This window comes from Pelodiscus sinensis, chromosome 2 (assembly GCF_049634645.1).
Source record: "Pelodiscus sinensis isolate JC-2024 chromosome 2, ASM4963464v1, whole genome shotgun sequence".
Classification (NCBI taxonomy): domain Eukaryota; kingdom Metazoa; phylum Chordata; order Testudines; family Trionychidae; genus Pelodiscus; species Pelodiscus sinensis.
The window spans coordinates 231,198,906-231,223,187 of NC_134712.1; the positions used below are offsets into that span (position 1 = coordinate 231,198,906).

The following is a 24,282-nucleotide window of genomic DNA, read 5'->3' on the forward strand; positions in this document are numbered from 1 at the left end:
CCTTGATCCTGTACTTGCTGACATAAGAAGAGAAACAATATGTGTAATAACAGAAGTATAAGTAGGTATTCTTTACCAGTATTTTTCAACAAATAGTCTGTGAATTGGTACTGGTCTCTGAGATCTCCCTGACAAAGTTTCAGAAGGCAGAAAGCCAGTCCAGGTTAAAAAAAAAAGTTGAAAACACACCATTCTGTGTAATGATAATGATTATCATTACCACCAGCGTGGTTCAAGTAAGCACTGTGGACAAACTCAAACTGTAAGAATTTGTCTTCTGCTCAATTACCTAATCCTTGTCAATGAAGTCAATTTGCTTACCTGTGGGGCAGTCCTTATGAAGATTATAGCATGTCTCTTTAAAAATATTGTATCTCTGAGGAATACATGGTATACATCTGTACAAGGAACTGCCTTTGCTGTACAGGCCTGCCTTTGTTATTTACTGAAGATAAATGTTATTGTTTGAATTATTATGAAGAGAATATATGTTTTTAAATACCCAGAGTGAAGTGTTCAGGGACTGAAAATAGTTATGATTTTCTGGGTCTTTCAGTATATTTTAAAATTTGTCTTCAGATGGGACAAGTCCAGGTTTCCTCACTGCTATATGTACTGAACTTTAATACATTTACACTTTGAGGGGATATTTGTAGACAAGAATTACAGTTCAGATTAAATACAACGTCTCCTCAGATGGAATTCACCAAGGAGTAGCGGGGCCTGTGCCTTACTCTCCAAACCATCGAATGCAAGTGGATCTGAGTGACTGGGAGGGATTTCTATGCCCCGCACCTACCCCAGTGTATAGAGATGGGGCAGGAGATGCATCTTGCTATTCTATCAATGAAAATATTCCAACAAAAGAAGACAGTGAGGATGGATTTAGAACGGGCTAGGGGAATCTGTACATCTGTGGGCCCAGTGGCTAAGACCCTACAGAAGTGCAACAAGGCAGTTGCCAATGTTTCAGATAAGAGGAACAGGGGCCACAGACGGCTGCCCAGTCAGAATGCTCCATCTCTAGCTTCCACATTGGATGTTGGAAGTTCACCTCAATTAGTTGGTTGGGACACAATTGCACAGTTTGCTAAGGCAGCCAGGAGCTAAGTCACTAAACAGCAAGAGTAAAGCCAACAGCAAGAGCTGCATTTGGAAATGAACTGGATATCAGTACAGATTATGGAGCATATGTGTAATAAACAGGTACAGTGAACCCTCGCTACTTCGCGGTTCGACTATCGCGGATTCACGACTTCGCGGACTTTTTTCATTACATTATGTATATACGTGAATCCGCGATGGTCGAACCGCGAAGTAGCGGTTACCAAAACTTTAAAAAGCCTCCGGGGAAGCCGGCGGGGGGGCATCCCAGGCGCGCCTGGGCTGCTCCCCCGCCGGAGCCCCTCCGCGGCTTTCAAAGCCTCCGGGGAAGCCGGCGGGGGGGCATCCCAGGCGCGCCTGGGCTGCTCCCCCGCCGGAGCCCCTCCGCGGCTTTCAAAGCCTCCCAGGATGCCCCCCCCGCCGGCTTCCCCCGAGGCTTTGAAAGCCGCGGAGGGGCTCCGGCGGGGGAGCAGCCCAGGCGCGCCTGGGATGCCCCCCCCCGCCGGCTTCCCCCGAGGCTTTGAAAGCCGCGGAGGGGCTCCGGCGGGGGAGCAGCCCAGGCGCGCCTGGGATGCCCCCCCCACCGGCTTCCCCCGAGGCTTTGAGGATCCTACTTCTACTTCGCGAATTTTCATCTATCGCGGTCGGGTTTGGAACCTATCTACCGCGATAAACGAGGGTTCACTGTAAACTTCATTTTGCACTAGGTGAATATACAGGCAGTCCCCGGGTTACGTACAAGATAGGGACTATAGGTTTGTTCTTAAGTTGAATTTGTACATAAGTCAGAACTGGCGCCAGATTCAGCCGCTGCTGCTGAAACTGACCAGGGGCTGACTACAGGAAGCCCGAAGCAGAGTTGCTCTGCCCCCAGCTTCCTGGAATCAGCCACTGATCAGTTTCAACAGCGGCTGAATCTGGAGCCTAGGACAGAACAGCTGGGGCGCTGCCAGGTAGGTCCCCCCAGGACCAACCCGGCAGCACCCCAGCTGCTCTACCCCACAACAAAAGCCTTGTCTGCTGGGGGCGGGGGGCGCACCAGCTGCGCCCCCCCCCCCAGCAGACCAGGGAGACCTGGAGCAAAGCCGCGGGGGCGGCGGGGTCCCACGCCTCTGCGGATTTGCTCCAGGTGTCCCTGGTCCACTGCGGGGGGAGAGGGGGATCCCCAGCAGACCAGGGACACCCTGAGCAAAGCCTTGGAGGCGGGCGGGGTCCCGCGCCTCTGCGGCTTTGCTCCGGAGCAAAGCCTTGGAGGCGCGGGACCCCGCCGCCTCTGCGGCTTTGCTCCAGGTGTCCCTGGTCTGCTCGGGGTGTCCCTGGTCTGCTGGGAGGGGTCCCCAGCAGACCAGGGACACCCCGAGGAAAGCCTTGGAGGCGGCGGGGTCTCGCGCCTCTGCGGCTTTGCTCCGGAGCGAAGCCTTGGAGGCGCGGGACCCCGCCGCCTCTGCGGCTTTGCTAGGGGTGACACCCGGAGCAGCTTTTCTCACCCCGGAGGACGTGGTGGCGGGACCACTGCGCGTCTGGGTGGTCCCGCCGCCTGCGAGTTCCGGGGCGAGAAAAGCCGGTTCGTAAGTGCGGATCCGACATAAGTTGGATCCGTGTAACTCGGGGATTGCCTGTACTCGTTCCATACATTCAGTGTATTTCCACAATTGCAGTGCTATCTAGATTCTCTTAAGTTTAACTGGAATGAGATCAGATCTAAAGAATCTTCCATTAATAATGAAAACACAACTGAAGAAATAAACCCTCTATGAAATACATTAAAACATTTTATGAATTGAGTCAGTAATTCTTTCAACTCAAGTGCCTAATTTGAATTCAAACATTGCTTTACATTACCTTAATTAGAAGTACTACCCTCTGAACATCTTAATTCTATGCATTTTTACACTTTTTGGCACCAAGACAGTGAGGCCTACATATCTGCATTCATTTGAGTACAATTTGAATGAAAGGTTGAAAGAGACAGAAAGCATAAGATTGTAAATTCATCTCTTTTTCCTAAACAAAATTATAATCTGTGAGAAACATCATGTTTTGATTACTTGCTGTACTTACAAGACCACCTCAATATTTGCATAAGTACAAAACAGCACTAACTGAAAAATACACATTTTTCTACATTTAATAATGTATTTTAAAAATACGTTTTATCATACGCAGATGTTCAATACAACTTGCTAGCCATTTTCTACATAGAAATATATGCCATATCAAGTTAGAAGTTGTCTGCTGTAGGAAAATTCATCATCCTGAAATGAATTAGCCCATTTAATTTCTTACATTCGTTTGCCCCAATCCCGCAAAAAATGAATATTTGTACGTTTACAGGCTCACTGTCAATCAATATGAAAAAGAGTTCTCATTAGTAATGAATAGTTCAACTGATTTCAGGGGGACTACTCACAAATGTAAAATTAAATAGGTACCTCAATGTTTTCAAATTCATGACCATTGTTTCTTTGACAGACTTTTGTAAAATGATGCCATATATACAAATAAATAGCATCAAATACATAGTATCACATATCTTTATAATCTGGGCTCTTCTCTTTAGAATTTTATCTTCTCAACATAATGTATTATGATTAGATGTGTCCAAATAATGCATATTTTGATTTAGAAGCGGAACAGAGGAGCTGGGTGCAAGAGGACAGAAAAACTCATTTTGAAAGAAATTGCTCTTTCCCCTTGATGAAATGAAAAACAAATAAAAATAAACAATTTATTTCAGGTCTAGATACATGTGAAAAGTAAAAAAACAAAAATTATTTTTTGTTCATTTGCTTAGTTTTAGTGTTTTCAACTTTTATAAGAAAAATAGTTGAATTTTAAATTAAACATTTTTCAAAATTAAAAGTAAAAAATGTTTCATTATGAAATGGTAAAAATGTAGCACTGTGACTTTCAGGGGAGGGAGGAATTCATTATTTCACCAGAAAGCATTTGCTGAATTTGATCTGAATTTTTCCAGGTTTAACCATTATGTCAAGCACATTAATATTTAGGACTATATGTCCTGCCATTACCTTTAATTAATTGTTTTCATAATACACTCAACTAGCTGTCTGCCAAACTGAGACCGTTTTCATTTTCTCTTTTTTTGAGAGCCCACATGTCTTTTATTAAATTTTCTGAGGTGTAATAAGTTAATGCTAAGTTGTAAACTTTTGAAAGAACCATCATAATACTTGGTTCAGAGTCACAAACACATCAGGAATGGAGGTTATTCCTAACTTTGAGTTTCTATTATAAAAGTAGTAATCTATAAACTGAAGGGAGTTTTACTGTTATGATTTTAATTATTTTGGTCATTTTGGGTCATAATTAGTAATGACTAGTTTGAGTTAGTTAAATTTGGGTTATAACTATTAGTAAGAAGTTTGAACAAACTAGTAAAGCAGGAGAACCCCGGATCCAGTTATGATTTAATCCTACAATGGATTCAAAGTTCTCATTCTACACAAAGGTAGTTTCTGAATATGGACTCATTACAGCAATTGACTTTCAGAATATGTTTTCTATTACTTCCCATGCCTCAATAACCCAGATGTCAAACCAGAATCTCACTAGAAACACCAGAACAGATGCTATGCTAGAGTGGAGCTTTCTAAGCAAATAAATTAAAAAATTGTAAACTGCAAAAGTGGTCTCCGGGAAATAGGTGTATTTTGCTAAAATAAGCACTAGCATTTCCTACAATCTGCCATGATTTTTTTAAAAATCATGAATGAAATTTGTCTCGATTTTCACTATAACTTTGCTGCTTAATACTCAATAGTTGTAGTCTGGGATGCCTTAGTGATGAAGGAACTACATACATGAATGGAACATGAGTGGAACTACATACATGAATATTAAAAACAGCAGAATCTAGTCTTAAATGTAGCACGTGGTCACCCGGTCCCATCCAAACTGCTATGTGTAAAGATATAGATAATCAGCAGTAAATTTGTACTCTTGGGAAATTCATAGTATAAGTGGTATTCAGCTGTAAAGATAATGGTCAAAATAGTTGTGTGGATTTTGACAGAGGGAGGCCTACTATGGTCAGGAAGACATGCACTGCACTGCTTGTGTCCTCTGCCTCTGCCAGCAGCCAGACAGACCACCTGACCATGGGTGCCTCTACTTAGATCCTGGTGTGGTTTTGCAGGAACTGTGGCTTGCAATTCCCACTACCTGAAATCCAGACAGGGGGGACCATCCAATGTGAAAGGTGCCTGCTGGTGGAATCTCTCAGGAAGCAGGTGGGAGAGTTACAGGAGGAGGCTAGGCTGAGGAGCATCCAAATCCATGAGCAATTCCTGGACAGTATTCATGTGGAGACACTAAGGTAGCTGTGTCACTACACAAGATTGCTGATATACCACTGGTGGAAGAGGAGACAGCTCGGGGGGAGGGGGGGGGAAGGGGACACTGGCAGCTGGTCACTTCTGACTGCAGGCTGTGCTCCACCCCTGCTCCCAACTCTCCTACCATGGTATTGGGAAACTGCTATACTCTTCTTAATACAGAATCTCCCCTACAACTGAGGAGGAGAAGCCTCGTGCCCCCAAGGCTGGGAGGTCTGCTGCCACCCACTGAGAGGAGGAAACGTGGGGTAGGGATGGTTGGAGACTCTCTTCTGAGGGGGATGGAGGTGCCCATCTGTCACCCTGACATGTCATCTCGAGAGGTATGCTGCCTGCCGGGGGCCTGTATCCGAGACGTTACGGAGGCATTGTCAAGGATTATCCAGCTCTCTGACTAGTACCCCATGCTACTCATCAATGTGGGCACTAATGATACTGCAAGGTGTGACACTGAGAGGATCAAGACAGACTACAGGGCTCTGGGAGTATGGGTGAAGTAGTTTGGAGTGCAGGTGGCATTCTCTTCAGTCCTTCCTGTCAAAAGCAAAGACAGGTGCATCCTGGAGGTGAATGCCTGGCTGCAATGATGGTGTCGCCAGGAGGGCTTTGACTTCCTGGACTAATGGGATGCTATTCCAAGATGCACTGCTAAGCAGGGATGGGATTCACCTTTTGAGAAAGGGAAGACCATATTTGGATGCAGACTGGCTAATCTACTGAGGCTTTAAATTAGTTTCAATGGGGGCAGGTGACCAAAGCCCACAGGTAAGTGAAGAACAGGGAGACCTGGGAGATGAATTGGAAATGGGAGGAAATGTGGGCTATAATAGCAGAGAAAAAGGAAGGACAAGGCAGAACTGGAAGGTAATATCAAATCAGTATCTTAGATGCCTATATACAAATGCAAGAAGTATGGGTAATAAGCAGGAGGAACTTGAAGTGCCAATAAATAAACACAATTATGACATTGTTGAGATCACAGAGACTTGGTGGGATAATAAACACGATTGGAATATTGGTTTATAAGGGTACAACTTAGGAAGGATACGTGGGGAAAAAAAGGGAGGAGGGATTGCCTTATATTTTAAAAATGAATACACTTGGACTGAGGTGGAGATGGACATAGGAGACAGACATGTTGAGAATCTCTGGGTTAGGATAAAAGGAGTAAAAAATAAGAGTAATGTTATGCTAGGGGTCTACTACAGACCACCTATCCAGGTAGAAGAGGTGGATGAGCCTTTTTTTAAACTAACAAAATCATCCAAAGCACAGGATTTGGTGGTGGTGGTGGACTTCAACTATCCAGACATATATGTTGGGAAACGAACACAGCAGGGCACAGACTATCTAGTAAGTTCTTGGACTGCATTGAAGATGACTTTTTATTTCAGAAGGTTGAAAAAGCTATGGGGGGGGGGGGGAAGGAAGAATCTGTTCTAGATTTGATTTTAACAAATAGAGAGGAACTGACTGGGAATTTGAAAGTGGAAGACAGCTTGTGTTAAAGTGATCATGAAATCATAGAGTTCATGATTCTAAGCAAAATAGAGACAATAGATTTCAGGGACGCAGGTTTTGGTAAGCTCAGAGAGCTGGTAGGTAAGATCCCATGGGAAGCAAGACTAAGGGGGAAAAACAACTGAAGAGAGTTGGCAGTTTTTCAAAGGGTCATTGTTAAGGGCCCGAAAGCAAGCTATGCCACTGTTTAGGAAAGATAGAAAGTATGGCAAAATACCACCTTGGCTTAATCAGGAGATCTTGCATGATCTAAAAATCAAAAAGGAGTCTCATAAAAAGTGGAAACAAGGACAAATTACACAGGATGAATATAAGCAAACAATACAGGAATGCAGGGGCAAGATTAGAAAGGAAAAGGCACAAAATGAACTCAAACTAGCTACAGATATAAAGGGAAACAAGACGACATTCTATAAATATATTAGAAGCAAGAGGAAGACCAAGGACAGGGTAGGCCCAATGCTCAGTGAGGAGGGAGAAACAGTAATAGGAAACTTGGAAATGGCAGAGGAGCTTAATGACGTCTTTGTTTCAGTCTTCACCAAAAAAAGTCTGATGAGGAAGAAATGCATAACAGAGAGAATACTAGTGGGAATGGAGTAGGTTTAGAAGATAAAATAAAAAAAGACAAAGTTAAAAATCACTTAGAAAAGTTAGATGTCTACAAGTCACCAGGGCATGATGAAATGTATTCTAGAATACTCAACGAGTTGACAGAAGAGGTATCTAAGCCTTTAGCTATCATCTTCCCAGGAAACTACAGCCCAGTCAGTTTAACTTCTGTGCCAGGAAAGATAATGGAGCAAGTAATTAAGAAATTCATCTGCAAACACCTGGAAAATAATAAAGTGATAGGTAACAGCCAGCATGGATTCATAAAGAACAAATCATGTCAAACCAATCTGATATCCTTCCTTGATAGGATAACGAGTCTTGTGAATAAGGGAGAAGTGGGAGGCGTGGTATACTTAGCCTTTAATAAGGCATTTTATATGGTCTCACATGATCTTCTTATCAATAAAGTAGGCAAATAAAACTTAGATGGGGCTACTATAAGGTGGGTGCATAACTGGCTGGATAACTGTTCTCAAAGAATAGTTATTAACGGTTCACAATCCTGCTGGAAGTGAATAACAAGTAAGGTTCTTTAAGGGTCTGTTTTGGAACCAGCTTTGTTCAATATCTTCATCAACGATTTAGATGATGGCATAGAGAGTATGCTTATTAAGTTTGAAGGTGATACCAAGCTAGAAGGGGTTGCAAGTGCTTTGGAAGATAGGGTCATAATTCAAAATGATCTGGACTAACTGGAGAAATGGTCTGTGGTAAACTGGATGAAGTTTAATAAAGACAAATACAAAATACTCTACTTAGGAAGGAACAATCCGTTTCACACATACAGAATGGGAAGCGATTACCTAGGAAGGTGTACAGCAGAAAGGGATCTACAGGTCATAGGGGACCATAAGTGAAATATGAGTCAATAGTGTGACACTGCTGCAAAAAAAAGCAAACATGATTCTGGGGATGCATTAACCGGAGTGTTGTGAGCAAGATACTAGAAGTCATTCTTCTGCTCTACTCTGTGCTGATCAGGTCTCAATTGGAGTATTGTATCCAGTTCTGGGCACCACATTTCAAGAAAGATGTGGAGAAATTGGAGAAGGTCCAGCGAAGAGCAAGAAGAAAGATTAAAGGCCTAGAGAACACGACCTATGAAGAAAGACTGAAAGAACTGGGCTTGTGTAGTTTATAAAGGAGAAGACAGAGAGAGGACATGATACCTGAAAGCAGCTATCTAAAAGGGTGTCACAAGAAGGAGAGACACAAATTGTTTCCTTGGCTTATTAGAATAGGACAAGAAGCAATGGGCTTAAACTGCACCAAGGGAGATTTAGATTGGACATTAGGAAACACTTCCTAACTGTTAGGGTGGTTAAACACTGGAATAAGTTGCCTAGAGAGGTTGTGGAATCTCCATCTCTGGAGAAATTTAAGAGCAGGTTAGATAGACATCTATCAGGGATGGTCTAGAGGGTAGTGGGTCCTGCCATGAAGGCAGAGGGAATGGACTCGACAACCTCCTGAGGTCCCTTCCAGCTCTAGTGTTCTATGATTTATGGGCACATCTACACCAGTGGACTCCAACCTTTTTAAGCACAAGATCACTTTTTTGAAATAACTACAATCCAGGATTTACTTCAAACCCAAATACCCTTGTGCCACCTCCTTTGTGCTCCTTCTCTGAGGCCCCACCCTTGCTCACTCCATCCTCCCTCACTCCCCCATCCTTCTTTCCTTTCATCAGGCAGGGGCAGAGAGTTGGGGTGCAATCTCTGGTCTTGGGTTAAGAGATTTGGAGTGTTAAGAGGGGCTCTGAGCTGAACCTGGGGTAAGGGTTGGGGTGCAGGGCGAGGTTTATGACTAGGGCAGGGGTACAGGCTCTATAAGGGTGTTTGGGTCTAGGAGGGGCTCAGGGCTAGGACAGGGGCTTGGGGTGCAGGAGGGGGGTTTATGACTGGGACGAGGGGTCAGAATGCAGGCTCCAGCTGGACACTGCTTACCTCAGGTGGCTCCTGAGTGGCGGTGCAGTGGGACTAAGGCAGGATAACCTCTGCCCTGGCCACTCTCAAAAGCAGTCAGTAAACTGCCACCATCGTCAGCCCTGTTGTGCCCCCTGCATTCTGTGGCAATAGAATACAGGATGGGTGAGGGGGCACCCTGACATCAGCACCCCCTCCTCTACCTTCCCTGCAGGGGTTAGGCGGGAGAGTTCTAAGGCAAAGGGCAGGAGTTACACAGCAGTGGCGGGGTGGGGAGAGGAAGACAGCTGAAGTGTCAGTATTTGATATCCTCTGGTCAAACCAGAAGGGATCATCTGTCACAGTATCTACAATCTACCAGTGATCCTGATCTACTGGTTGGTGACCATTGGTCTACACTGAATGGCTATTTTGGGATACCAGAGGTATCCTGAAATAGTTATCCCATGTCTTAACAAGACACCTGTTATTTAGAAATATTTTTTTAAATAACGAGCACACTATTTCAACATCCCAGTAACCCTCGTTGAAATAAGCGATGCAAATTGCAATCTTTCTTTTGATCTTATTTCAAGATAGCGTCAAATTTTGAAATAAACTGTCTACACAGCACAAAATTATGAAAGAGAGTGCTATTCCAACAAGTCCATTAATCCTTGTGGAACGAAGTTTACCAGGATCTCAGAACAGCGCACCTGTTATTTCGATTATGTTTCGAAATAACAGGTGCGATGTCAAGATGGAGAATTGCTATTTTGGGATACCGGAAGTGTCCTGAAATAGTACTGGAGTGTAGATGAACTCATATACAAAGTGAGTGCAAGCTTGGCACATTGACAGGTAAGTTGTTGGCATGGCTGTAGGTGACCTGTAACTGAAGTTCCTTGAGCTAGGTTTTAAAATGAAAACACTCTGGCAAGTTCTGTTTTGTCAAAAGAACTTTTTTATCTGTTTAGTTACTAAATACTAGTTTGCAGCACTTTCCATAATCCACATTTCCTATTTTTTGCCCATGGTATATTTCATGACCATCCAAGGAACTGCATAAATAAAACCTGAATTGTCAGCACCCCCTGATCCTGCAATGACTTATACATGTGTTAATCTTTCTGAAATGTGAGTAGTCTTTCTGAAATAATGGCACTTCACTTTATGCATGATGAGCAGTCCCACTGACTTCAATGGGACTGCTCGAAGAGGATAAAGATAAGTCTTTGCCATATATTCAGACCCTGTGCATTTGTGTTCTTATTCAATTCAGATCTGTAATAGCTTGCTGCCTCCATGGCATGTGATTTGCCAAGAATATTAGCATTTTTGTACTGTTACATTCTTAGCCTTTCCCCCAAATATTTTTTAACTTGGTTGAATATGGACAATAGACATTTTTCTCACTTATTCTTGTTAATTAAACAATAGTGAAAGACCATTAATTTTCATAATTGTATTAAAGAGTTGCAGTAAAACTTTCAATGACTCAAGGGAAAGATTGTTTGAAACAGTAAATGGCAATTAAGCAGAACTATTGTATCTGCATCATTACAGAAAATATTAAGACTAACTTGGGTCTAGGGAGAAGCAATCTAGGGGAGAAAAGGAACACACATAACTACCACATAGTATCTTTGCATCCTGAGCACACAGCAGTCTAAGGGTCTAAAGAAATCAATTAACTGTGCCATTTATTTACAACAGAAGCAAATCCGATTGACACATGGTCTGTATTTCAGATTTGTGAGGAATCTGTTACTAAAGTCATTGATACCAGAGTTGATGAGACCTGCAACACCTGCCTGTCCATCAGCATGACATATTAGTACAATTTTTGTAGGGTTTTTTTTTGCTCATATTTATAATTTCTTGATAATTTCTCCAAGTAGAACAAATATTCCAAAATACCAGATACATCATAACTGGTTTCTGTGTTATGTTTATGTAGGACTGTCTAATCCTATTATGACAAGAGAAAGTTGCCAATACACCAACACAAATTCATCATCCTTAAAGTTCCTATTATTCCTATTCTTCTTCTTTGCATTGTGTTAAAGGAAGCAAAATAACATGAATCACAAGTTATAGAGGTCTGCAGGGAAGCAAAATGTTGCTAGAGAACTTTTCCTCCACCACTACACAGCAGCTATTAGCTACTCTATGCCAAAAACAGGCAAGTAAAACTCCATGGCTACGTCTAGACTGGCCACATAAGACGGAATAGGCATGCAAAGCAGGCAGGTCAGAATAGGGAAATCCGCGGGGGATTTAAATATCCCCCGCGGGATTTAAATAAACATGGCCGCCGCTTTTTTTCTGGCTTGGGGAAAAGCCGGAAAAGAGTGTCTAGACTGGCGCGATCCTCCGGAATAAAGCCCTTGCAAGTAGGAATAAGAGATCTTCCGGAAAAGGGCTTTATTCCGGAGGATCGCGCCAGTCTAGACGCTCTTTTCCGGCTTTTCCCCTAGCCAGGAAAAAAGCGGCGGCCATGTTTATTTAAATCCCGCGGGGGATATTTAAATCCCCCGCGGATTTCCCTATTCTGACCTGCCTGCTTTGCATGCCTATTCCGTCTTATGTGGCCAGTCTAGACGTAGCCCATGAGAATTTGGAGTATGATCTGGCACAGAAAGAGATGAGCTAGGAAGAAGTTGCTCTATGCAGTAGGAATCCCATGGTTTCCACACAGCTGAAGGAGCACATGTGCTTCACCACTGTGCTGAAGCCAATGGCTACATAGGCACATGAGCTAGTTTTACTGCCAGCACTGGAGTTTGGTTTCAGGGCTGTGCTTAAAGGGCAGATGCTATGGAGAGTTATCCAGAGATTTGTTTGGTTCAGTTTATCCCATGCATCCTCAAACTCCACACATTCAGCAGACTACATCAAGTTTTAGCTCTTCACACAGAGGCTCACCACAAAGTCTCAATACAATCTTCTGAGAACTCACATGAGAATTATAACTGCTCATAGACCTCTATGCATGAGTGAATTTCTAGCCTCCTAGTTCCACACCCTCTGTCAGTCCCTTTTGCAAGTACAGATAACATGGAGAATTTCTTCCTATATCAAAACATCAGCTGTTTCAAGAATATAGAGCCCTAAAATACCAGAAAGCAATTTGATTATCTCAACCTTCTTGTTCCATGGTAGTAATTTCATTTGTAGCAGTTGGCTTGTCTGTACTCCACCCACAAATCTGAAAAGTTTAAGCTAAACAAATGAACACAGCTGTATTTTTTAAGAAGCTTTAACTTAAAGATTTATAAAAAAAATTACAACTCAATGTTTCAGTTTGTACACATTTATCAACCATTTTGTTTTCTGACTATAAACCACTTCTTATGGATTTCTAAAGCTCATGTATTTCATTTATTTTAACATTGCTACAGAGTTATAATGTAATCTTAAATCCCCTCATCATTTATTATTGCTTACCATTTGTTGAGTATCAATAGCGTGTCTGGCATTATATACACCATGGAGAACCACCGCAATATTTAAATACATACATGAAGCATTAGATATGTTACTTTTGAGAAATATGATTATTACTAATATATTGAGTCTTAGTACTCGAGTAAAATATTGTCTAGACTCTGTTTATTATCCTACCATTTTGGAATATTTCCACAGGATCTTTAAGCTTCCACTTGAACAGACATTAGCAAAAGCAGAAGGTGCTTCAGATGAATATTTTACATCCAGTAGTCAAGCAAATACTTCAAATGTCATGCCAGCAATTGGAATATGTCTAGGTTTTCCAGCTACGGCAATATCTGAACTTAGGGTCTCCTCAATGACTCATTACTATCACACCATTACTGAGATATTATATTCTACAATTTTAAGAGTGGGAAGAATTTTGGATTAGCAAAGATTCTGTCTGTCAGGATTTATTTTTATTTTAACTATGTAAACATTTGTCCATAATATACAAGAAGTATCACAGCTAGCATTTGCAACAGCACGCCTTGCACAAACTGCCAAAGAGATGTAACAGACCTCCTGCAGTCTAATTTAACATAAACAAGCCAAGACATAGAAAAAGTGAAAACAGTGCCCTGCAGTAACTGGCTAATAGCCTTTCCAATTGTGCATGGAGAAATCTGACACATTGGGAACAACTGTCTACCCGATATCTGATGGTGCGTTACAGAGCATAGCATAGTGCAACATCATGGATAATACCTCAATACTCTTTAAAAAAATAACCAATTCTTGTTTGGGAAGAGTTAACTTCACACTCAGTTTCACATAAAGGTGTGAAATATTTCCTTTTATTTCTCATTATGCTTAAAATAAAGGAAAACAAAGCATCTTTTGAGCCAAAAAGTGGCCATAAGAACTTGGCATATTTAAAAGACTTATACATTTCAAATGTTAGCCCATCACAGTAACAAAAACAAATTAAAAATATAAGTCTCTGTGTGTGCCAGTTTATAAGTAGAGCTCATTTATTTTATTGGTAAGACCTTACTTGAAAAACCAATGACAAAGCCAGGAGGCTGACAGATTTGCTGGGTCCCTAGGGAAGAGGTACATATGTGTGTGTGGGTGGGGAGTGGCTCCATGCTCCCAGAAGGGGCGAAGCCTCTGGTGAAAGGGGCAGGGCTAGGGCAGTCAGTCACCGCTGTCTATAATGTGCCAAGCCTTGCGCTCCTCCATCCCCAAGCAACCCGCAGAGCCAACCAGAGCATGGTGCTCCAGCATCAATGAAAAGAGTCCAGGACTCTAGCCACTGCCACTCCTGTGGTAGCAGAGGGGGGGCCGGGAGCACCAGGCCCTTTTGTATTACTGGGCCCTGGGGCAACTGCCCTTTGTGTTCCCGTTTTGGTGGGTCTGCATATAGCACACAGACTTGTATGTGTATAATAGAGTATCTTTCTTAAGTTTAACTTAAAAACAGCTAGTTTTATTTTTTTAAATGAAACTTTCTCAGCTTCTAAAAACAAATAGCATTTCTTTGAAAAGGATAATATAGTTTGTTAACATTCCGGAATGTAATCAGCTCAGCAGAATCATTCTCATTAGACTCTAATGTTCTTCGACCTACTATAAAGATACACTCTATGCCAAATCTGCAAAGATTGCTTCTCTTTTCCTTTGTTAACACTAATTACTTCTGCTCTTTACTGATGAGTTTGTGTACACTCAAGCACTCATTAATTTGTAAATAAAACAGTATTAATCAAATACAAAATACACATTCACAAGATTTACACAAGATTTTCACTTTTTTCCTGTTTAGATTGTGCTTTTTGAACTTCACTCTATACTGCAATGAGTAATTCATAAGTAATAAATGAATCAATCAGTCTCTAAAGTGAGTGCTAAATCAAGTGTATTTTAAAGGAAATAAAGGTTATAGACAGTAAGGATGATTCATAAATTAAGATTACCTGAAAACAGTATGGATAAAATTACAAGAGATTTAATGTGATGCTCTAACCCAGGGGTTCCCAACCTGGGGTACACGTACCCCTGGAGGTATGACAAGCTTGTCAAATGGGTACGGTGAATATTTGGTAAATAACTAGATTATCCTAATTGAAATATTCCAAAAGTAGTAGTGTTAGTAAAAAAAGTTGTGGATTCTAGAGTCTAGAATTTATTCCTTTCATATCGAATAGGGAATACAGGAAGGTTTACTAAAAGCCAAGAAGGTACGGGGACCGAAAAAGGTTGGGAACCCCTGCTCTAACCAGTGGTTCAGAAAAACAGCAACCAATATTTGCAACTGAATTTTTCAATAGGATTTAGGATGTACCCAGTGGTCTTAGAAAATTTAAGATAACAAAGAAATTGTACCTTTTATAAAGTGGGATTTAAAAAACCTTTAAAATAGAATACTGGTCAGTTAATTGGCAAATGTAATCCCTTTTCCCCCCTCTCTATTTTGTCACAAAGAAATGATGTGAAAGGTCATAGTGTGTAAAGGAGAGGAACTGTGGAAACAAAGGACAGCAGCTGGAATATGTTACGTGCTCTTTAGTGCTACTGTTCTGTGGCAATTGTGCAGTAAAACAGTGTCTATAAATACCATGAGTACAAATTCCATCTGTGACCATGTAATCAATCCTTTATTGACAAGAAGTGATTTTTTAAAAATATCTGAATATCTAAGAGTTTCATGTGCAAATCTAGTATCAGTGGAAGTCTTGCCTTTGGTGTTCTTCCAGATATGTCATCATATTTGTAACACAGTGGAATTCACCTATACCAAATAATTCTCTACCTAATGGAAAAATATTCAAATATACAAGAGTTTATTTATACAGAATATTTTGAGAATGGTCATGGTATTTTAGAAGGCTACAGAAATAAGTACTCAAATTATTCATCTCACATTAAACAGAAAAATTATCTGCATAACATAGAAGAGCTCATATTTAAGAGGAAAAATGACATTTTTATTTCAGTTTTCAGATTAGCTATGGCTAAATGTTACTAATATGGCAAAAATGTAAACAACCCATGGAAATAAATCATACATCAGGAATGGTAACATACATAAATCTGTAGGGCAGTGGTGGGCAAGATATGGCCTGCAGGCCACATCCGGCCTACCAAGTTGTTTGATCCAGCCTGTGGCCCACCAATCAAGACTTGGGGGGCAGGAGAGCATGCGAAGTCTCCTCCCCCCTCAAGGGGCGCACGGAACCAGAGGTTAACTGCCAGCTGTTCAAAATGGCTGGTGGTTCCCTCTGGGTGCCGCACGCCCCTCGCAGTGTGGGGCATGTGTGGGGGGATAGACCTCCTGTGCTACCCTGCTCTATGGGAGAGCGCACATGTCTCCACCCCACGTGGTGCCTAGAAAGAATCGCCCTTGTGCCTGAGACCCCACCCCTTCTGTCTAAGAACTTTCTCCTTCCTGGGCTGGCCCACAGCCATTACCAACATTGACGAAGTGGGCCCCCTCCAAAAATTATTGCCTACCCCTGCTGTAGGGGAACACTTTAACCTCCCTAAACATTCAGTAATGGATTTTAAAGTATCCATCCTGCTACCAAACCTGATTACAAAAGGATACAGCTGAACTGGAATTAATTTTCAAATTCAATACTACCAATTTATGATTGAATTAGGATCCTAACTGGTTAACACATTACAAAGGCAATTTCCCCTCTCTAGATATCCGCTTTTTCAAATCAGCTTCTGTGAATGAGTCACTTGCACCTTGACTTGATTAGCTTTGTTTACATAAGTACCCTCTTTCTTCTGTTGCCCTAATATATGCCCATGCCTCTGTAAACTCCATTCTAATTCATCTGATAAAGTAGGTATACTCTCAAAAGCTTATGCCCAAATAAACATAAAACATAAAAACAAAAATAAATCTGTTAGTCTCTAAGATACCACAGGACTCCTCTTTGTTTTTGCAGATAAAGACTAATACAACTACCCCTCTGAGACTTTTCAAACCTTAGGAATGTTTTTTGCATTCCACATGGGAAGAGTCCCTATAAACTACAGCTGCATTCTAGAATGAGACACTTGATGAAATCCAGAAGCTTACCAGGGTGGGATTTACTTCCTTGAAGTATATTGCCTGGCTATGCTGGATAAAGGACAGGAGACACTGGATGGGGTTTAATTAAGCCACAATTTTATTCTTAAATGTCTGGGAGGACCTGGCAGATAAACGTGAACGGTGTACATAATTCCATAATCATTTCAATATATACCTACGGGCTTTAGGGACGCCTCCCCCTTATCCATCCTGGTATCCAGCTAACCTGCTGCAAATAAGGATTAAGGGGAAATTATGAAGAGGGACTGTCTCTCTGCCATACAAGTCACAGGAGCCCCGAAATCCCTGTTTCCACTCCTTTAAAGACTAATTCCTTTAAATTCATTACTAATCCATTTACCTGATCACTGTATGCCTTCTCTATGGAGTACCTGCAATAGTCCCAATGGATCCTAACAAAACCGATATTTCACCATTTCCATGAGTGGGAGGTGGGGTGCAGTACTGACTGGTACAGGTAAAAGAGGGATAGCCCTCCTGCCCCCACGTAGGGATGGCAACTTTCCTGACTAGGTGCACCGGAGACCCCTGCCCTTGTGGTCCTTAATGAGGCATACCCCATTTCTAACAAGCCAGACAACAGCCCCCACTACTTAATGTGCAGTGAGGTCATTCCTTTTCCTGTTGGGAAATATACTGCCTTTTGTGAATTTCTCATCTGGAAGAGCTTAAGCAATTTCACTCCCTCTGTGTCAATTAAGGAAAAAATTGTTATAAAACTAGAAATAGTGTCTCAGTGCCTTGAATTAGTCAATGGCTATTTAGTATACAGAAATGCTACCAATGGAGATGCCTCATGTATGAAAAGGAAAAGTGCATCAGTCTTGGGACATATGGAAGTCATTTATCACATCATTACTATCCCAGACATGCTGAGAACGTACTTAACTGGAAATGGTGTGATCTGATATGATCTCATAGTGGAATAGCTAAGTTTGAAGAAAATGTAAGATGATCATATAATGGCCTATGGGGGGACTAACAGTTTCCTAGTATTATACAGATAGCCAACAGTGCACACTTTGGGTGCTTGTAGGATCAGGCCCTTGTATTGATTGTATTTCTATGATGTGGCTTCAAACAGGGCATTAAATAGAGCCAACCCACTCTCTTTCTGAATATACATGTGAGAGAGGGTATGTATTTGCAAGTGTGCATAATTTAATCGTGCCATATTTTATACATTTTTATCAGTTCAAAATTACTACCTGTTTCTGGGTGACATTCATTTGCTATGCCTAAGGAGGTTGTGGAATCTCCATCGCTGGAGATATTTAAAAGCAGTTTGGATAGACATCTATCATGGATGATCTAAAAAAATCTTTAAAAAACAGCAAATAGTCCTGCAGTACCTTAGAGACTAACAAAAAATGTAGATGGTATCATGAGTTTTTGTGGGCACAACCCACTTCCTCTAAAGGTGCTTGGTCCTGCCAGGATTGCAGGGGACTGGACTTGATGGTCCTCCCCAGTTCTAGTATTTTATGATTTTCATGGTGGAAGATTATCTGCTTGAAAACTATTATTTTTATGTATTTTTCAGACTACAATTATTATTAGTATTTCCTAATTACTGTAAGTGACTTCAGGGTACACATTATTGTGTATCAAATTACTGGCTGAGTCTCACAAGTAATCTGGAACACAGAGTTCCTGCACTATGTGCTAATTTCTCCCATAACAGACACAATTAGCTGCAGAACAGACACGATTAACTCTGCTCTGTGCTAATCCATATATTCTGATTGGTCCCCTTGATTATCTGCATACTGAAGGAAGGACAGTAAAGGTGTCAGGGAAAGCACCTCAGAATTGGCAAGCCTGAAAAAATACTGTAGCAGAATAGAAAGGTAGAGTGAAAGGTGGTAGTTTAAAACACTTACTAAATGGGTTACCAGAATAAAAGGACGTGAATTAAATCATTATATGCCACAATTTTGTCATGTGCAAGTACTGCAGTTTAAGGAACATCACACAGACTGCTCTCAGTACCTGGACAGAAGAATAGGAAAAGGATGGAATGAGAAATTATAAGTGACAATGGACTTTGTGGGTTAAGCTTTCTAATAATATTCTAACATAGCTTTTGCTTTTCTGTAATTATATTTATTATTAATAATAGAGTTTCGTAGGTATCCATCTGCCACTGGCATTCTAGTCCCTTTATATAAAAACCAGCACTAAAATCAATTAACATCTCATTAAAAGATAAAACTCAAAACCATGCCAATAAAACGCTAAAACATATTTTAAACCCATTCAGTCAGCACGATGATATGCTAACATTCAGTTAGTCTCAAGGTATACAGAAATTCAGATGTGTAATTATAATGCTATAGCAAGATAAACTATAAAAATAAAATTAATACAATGCACTTTAATTTCAGTTTTAAAGCACAGCAGATAGACCGTGGGTCTGTTCCTCAGTCAAATGATACATCATTTTGGACTTTTATAGAATTGTATTTTGTGTGATGAGGGTTCCCTCCTCCTTTAACAGCAATAGACTGCTGTGAGATTGTTCAAAGATAAAAATATGTACTGTGAAGCCCCCAAAATGTCATGATAAACGAACTCAAATGTCACTATTAAAATATCTCCTTTCATCAGTTTCACAGCACAGATCTCTCATTGGAATGCCAGAAGAACTGACTCCATTCTGCAATACTTCTATGGGAACACTCAATTTCCTTCTGTAGGTTGAATTTAAGACAATGGCAACTTGGCTGCAATGTGTATGTCATGGTGCTGAAATAACCATCTGCATAGCACTTTAAAAGAATACTCTCCTGCCCCCACCCAGAGAAAAATTCTTCTCGGTGAACCTCTTTTGAAAAATACGGTGGGGCTGAGTTTCTGGCTTAACATAAGGCTGCTGCAACAATGCTCCCCAGGCTCCTCTAAAATGTGAAAAAGTCATTTTCTTTCAACTGACTCTGTTAACAATCTTTGTGAAAAGATAAAAAGGGCATAAAAGAACTGATAATCCAGAAAACATTTTCAAGGGTACCAGTTTATTTCCTCTTGCAACTGTTACACAGTAAGTGACCTGTACCCCCAAACAGAATTATTTGAGCACAGGACTAAAGGAACAAAGAGGATTTTCTTTGGGCAGTTCTTGAGACCAGTTAACGATTCAATGATACCTTGTGGGTTTGATTACCACAGTGGGTTCCTAGAGTATTTTATGCTTTTGTTCCCCAAGTTTAATATATTTTATATAAAATATTCAAGTGAATTTCAGGAATTTTTAACAAAAGTAGGGGAGAAGAGGAAGAAAATTACCTACAATGGGTGTTTAGAATGTGCACAGAGTTGCTACCTGTAGAGAATAATATAGGATGATCTCTTTGAGAAGAAAAATACCTTACATATAAATGGAACAGTCACATTTATAAGCAGCCATTTAGACAGCAAATATGTTGCTTGGGTTTCAGCAGTCTTAAACACTGTGAGCAGCTTAACCTTATCTTCCAGTGCCACTGCCTTCCTGGAGTAATTGATGCTTGGAGTCCCCAATTTCACATAAACCAGGCCACTATGTTATTGTATACAGCAATCTGACTGCTAGCAGAGACAGGAAACTGCACTGAACCCAGATCAATAGACATGTCAACAGTAAGCTGCTTAATCTAATTCTGCCTATCTCATCTTGGAGCACAGAGTTTGCAATTTTACTGCTAGGTCCCTCTGGCAGGAAATGGTTTGGAAAGTTTAGTCTTAAGAAGTTTAAGCGATATGCTTATCCTTGAGGCCCTTGAATGTTTATTCAGCAGAATAGCTGCTTTAAATGTTTTATAAATGGCAGCAATGTAAACAAGGCACTTTTGAGTTCCTTCACATATGAAAGTTATAATATAGCAATTTCCTTGGCAGTGGACAGGGAGTTTAACACCATAGCCAATTACACTTAAAACTAACTTGATGTACCAAACTAAAATAAACTTTGAAGATAAAAATATTTCCCCCCTCCTGCCCTCTTTCACTTCCCTACTAATGGTATTATTCTGACACAGAAACACTTTTGCTTTGGCAATTATATTTGACTTATCTCTAACTTTAATTCAAGAGACAAGAATGCTTTCCTTTGTAAATATCTTCTGAGGGGTAGCCGAGTTAGTTTGTAACAGGAAAAACTTAAAAAACAACAAATAGTCTGATAGCACTTTAAAGACTAACAAAACATGTAGATAGTGATAGAAATGTAGCCGTGTTAGTCTGGTGTAGCTGAAACAAAATACAGGCCTATGTAGCACTTTAAAGACTAACAAGATGGTTTATTAGATGATGAGCTTTGGTATATATGGTTGTGACTATTTTCTTCCACTATTTGATCTGAGGAAGTGGGTCTGGCCCACGAAAGCTCATCATCTAATAAACCATCTTTTTAGTCTTTAAAACATGTAGATGGTATCATGAGCTTCTGATAACACACTTCTTCAGATGACTTCAGATAAATACCTTCAGCTATGACAAATAAGTCAGATCAGGTGATTGGAAACTTAAATATAAGGTTCTCTTTTGGCAAGCAGAAGAGGTAGGAATTAAACCAATGATATTTTTCTCACTCATTTTAATTCCTTTTTGATAGTGTAACTAGCTTTTCCTTATTCCCACCTCCAAATCTAAAACTCTGCTCAAAATTTCAGCATGCTAAGCTTAAGGAGATTTTTTTCATTTGCTCCCAATGAAAATGACTTAGTTGAGTGTCTGGATATATTAGAACACCACTCTCTCACACAGAGATTTTATTCCATATCACCCCTTGAGCTATGGCCATGTCACAATGTAACTACTTGTCAATGATGTTACAGCAAAACAACAAAATAAAATAAAATAAAATAAAATATTGTTCACAGTTAACTGACAACTGTTCCAGGTCTCAAAGTGCTTGGGATTTTCAATTTTATCTGGAGTAAGACCAAATCATGTTGGGTCCCTCAGGGTTTCTTGGAACCAAAAAATTCAGAGTGCAACTGCCATTACCAACAGAAAGACAACATTTTAGCTCATGGTTTATTTTGGAATCACAATTGATAGCTTAGAACCATGACAGACTTTTAAAATGCTTTGATAGTCAATTTATCACTGGGAAACAAGTGCAAACTAGTTTAGAGAAGAATGATGGTCTTGTGCTTAACACTTCTAACTGAGAATTTAGGATACTTCCGTTTTTTTCCCTCAGCTTTGCCACAAACTTTTCTATATGATTTTGGGTCAGGTAAAATAAAATTTCAATACCTCACAAAGGGGTTGAAAAGCTACTTGCATTAGTGCTTGTGAAGTTCTCCAGCACTAGTGATGAACATTACAGAAAAGAGAATAAATAAATATAATAAAGTAAGTGTTGTGGAAGCCCATTTGAATCCAAATCCTGTACTCATGGAGTTACTCGGAGGAGTCACTATTTAAAGATCAGGTCCATGAAAATTAATTTGGCAAAGAAAGAGTGCAGTGAATAATGAAATTGAAGGTAAAATTATAAAATGTCAATTAAAACTGAAATACTAAACTTGAATGCTACCACGCACTAAATAATAGGTACTGGAAAATTTTGTGTAGCGCCCCCTCTCTACCTGGTTACCTTCTTTTAAAGCCAATCTCCTTTCAGGTTCGGATGGATAGGTCTGGGTTCTTCTGGATCCCGCCACCTACTCAATTTTATTCTTTCTGATTGATGTACTTGGCGGTGCCTCCACCCCCCTCACTCCTTCCTAGCAGGGTCACCAGGGCAGCTTGGGAGGAAAATTCTAGCCCAGGATAATCCCCACGTATTTGCCAGATAGTTGGAGACTCCCAGAAAATAACACAAACACATACACTATAATAAACACAATTATATTAAACAAGAGACAATTATAACAGAACAGGGTAAAACACTATTTTTAGGGTCACCGGTGCCCAGCAACTGTGAGGTTAGTGTCCCGTTGGTACGCGTACTTTGTTGGGGCCCTTGATGACTGTTGACCACACAATCCTTCTCTGCAGTGGTTTAGCAGTGGAGCTGACTAGGTCCAGTACAGCCCAAAGGACTCACAAATGGGAGAAGGCAGTAAATCCCTCCACAGTTTAATATGCTGCAGGTAATAAAATCCCCAAACAAATTCCCTGCCTGACTAACTAAAAATTGGTGCACTCACACACTCCATGAATGAGCCTCAGGTTGAGAGATGACTCAGTCTCTGCAAAGGGGCTGCTCTCTTCTCACAGGGGTCCTCTTTAAGCAGGAACCAGGCTGCTTCGGTCCCAGAATTTCCCCTCACCGCGAAGGGGTGCAGGGCTCAAGATGCAGACCACACAACTGCACCAAAATTCAAAACTACAGCCTCCCAGCCCAGCCTCCAGACCCACACAGCAGGCAGCAGCCCTGAACTTGCTGCTAGAGCCGAGCTGACCATGCAGTGACTCTCTCACCCAGGGAGCTGGAGAGCCAACTCCGCCTGGCTGGGGAAGCCTCCCAGCAAACTCCACAACTGGGAATCAACAGTGGAGACATAAACCCAACTGAGGGATCCTGCCTTCAGGTCCCTAGAGGCTAGTTCTCAGGGGGAACCCTGCATGCAGGCCTGGGGCTTACTAGCTCCCACACACTCAGTCCTCCCCTTTTCCTCGCTGGCTCCAGACTCCCCTCAACAATGGTCTCTCCTTCCCCCTGGGAGGGGCATCTCACTCCCCATGGGTTGCCGGGCAGACTCTGGCCCTGGTAGGGAGGGGGAGCCAAGGCAAACTCAGAGTGCCTCTCCCTGAGCTGCCAGCAGACAAAGCCCCGGGAATCCAAGCAATCTCCTTGGGGGTTACATTTGTACAAGTTTTTTACAAACATTCATTGAACTAAAAACTGCAAATTCAATCTGAAAGTATCTGTGATTCTGTTTATTCATGTATTTTGAACAAACTCTTGTGGATAACTGTGCTTGACAAAGTTTCACACTGGATGTCTCTGCATAGCCATCCTGAAATTAGATTTTTTTCTTCCTATTTATAAAATCTACAGTCCTTCAATCAAGAAACTGAAACTATACTATGTGATCCTGATTACCAATTGCACACCATGAATAAGCAACAGCCAAAGTGACAGTGGAGGTAACTCATTTGTGAACAATCCACCGAGGAGATATAATTGCATGAAATAGCTGCACAGTTTCAAATAAGTTAGTAAAAAGAGTAAAATCAAAGTTTGTTCAAAGATAGCAATTTGGAATGAATTCATGACCGTGTATTTCTGTGATAA

The 24,282-nt window shown here is 41.1% G+C and overlaps 1 protein-coding gene across 13 annotated transcripts in view; it reads right to left on the bottom strand.

Annotated features, from left to right (window-relative positions):
- Nucleotides 1-24,282, bottom strand: part of PARD3 (par-3 family cell polarity regulator) — a 677,664-nt gene that overhangs the window by 78,367 nt on the left and 575,015 nt on the right. The window lies entirely within an intron of this gene.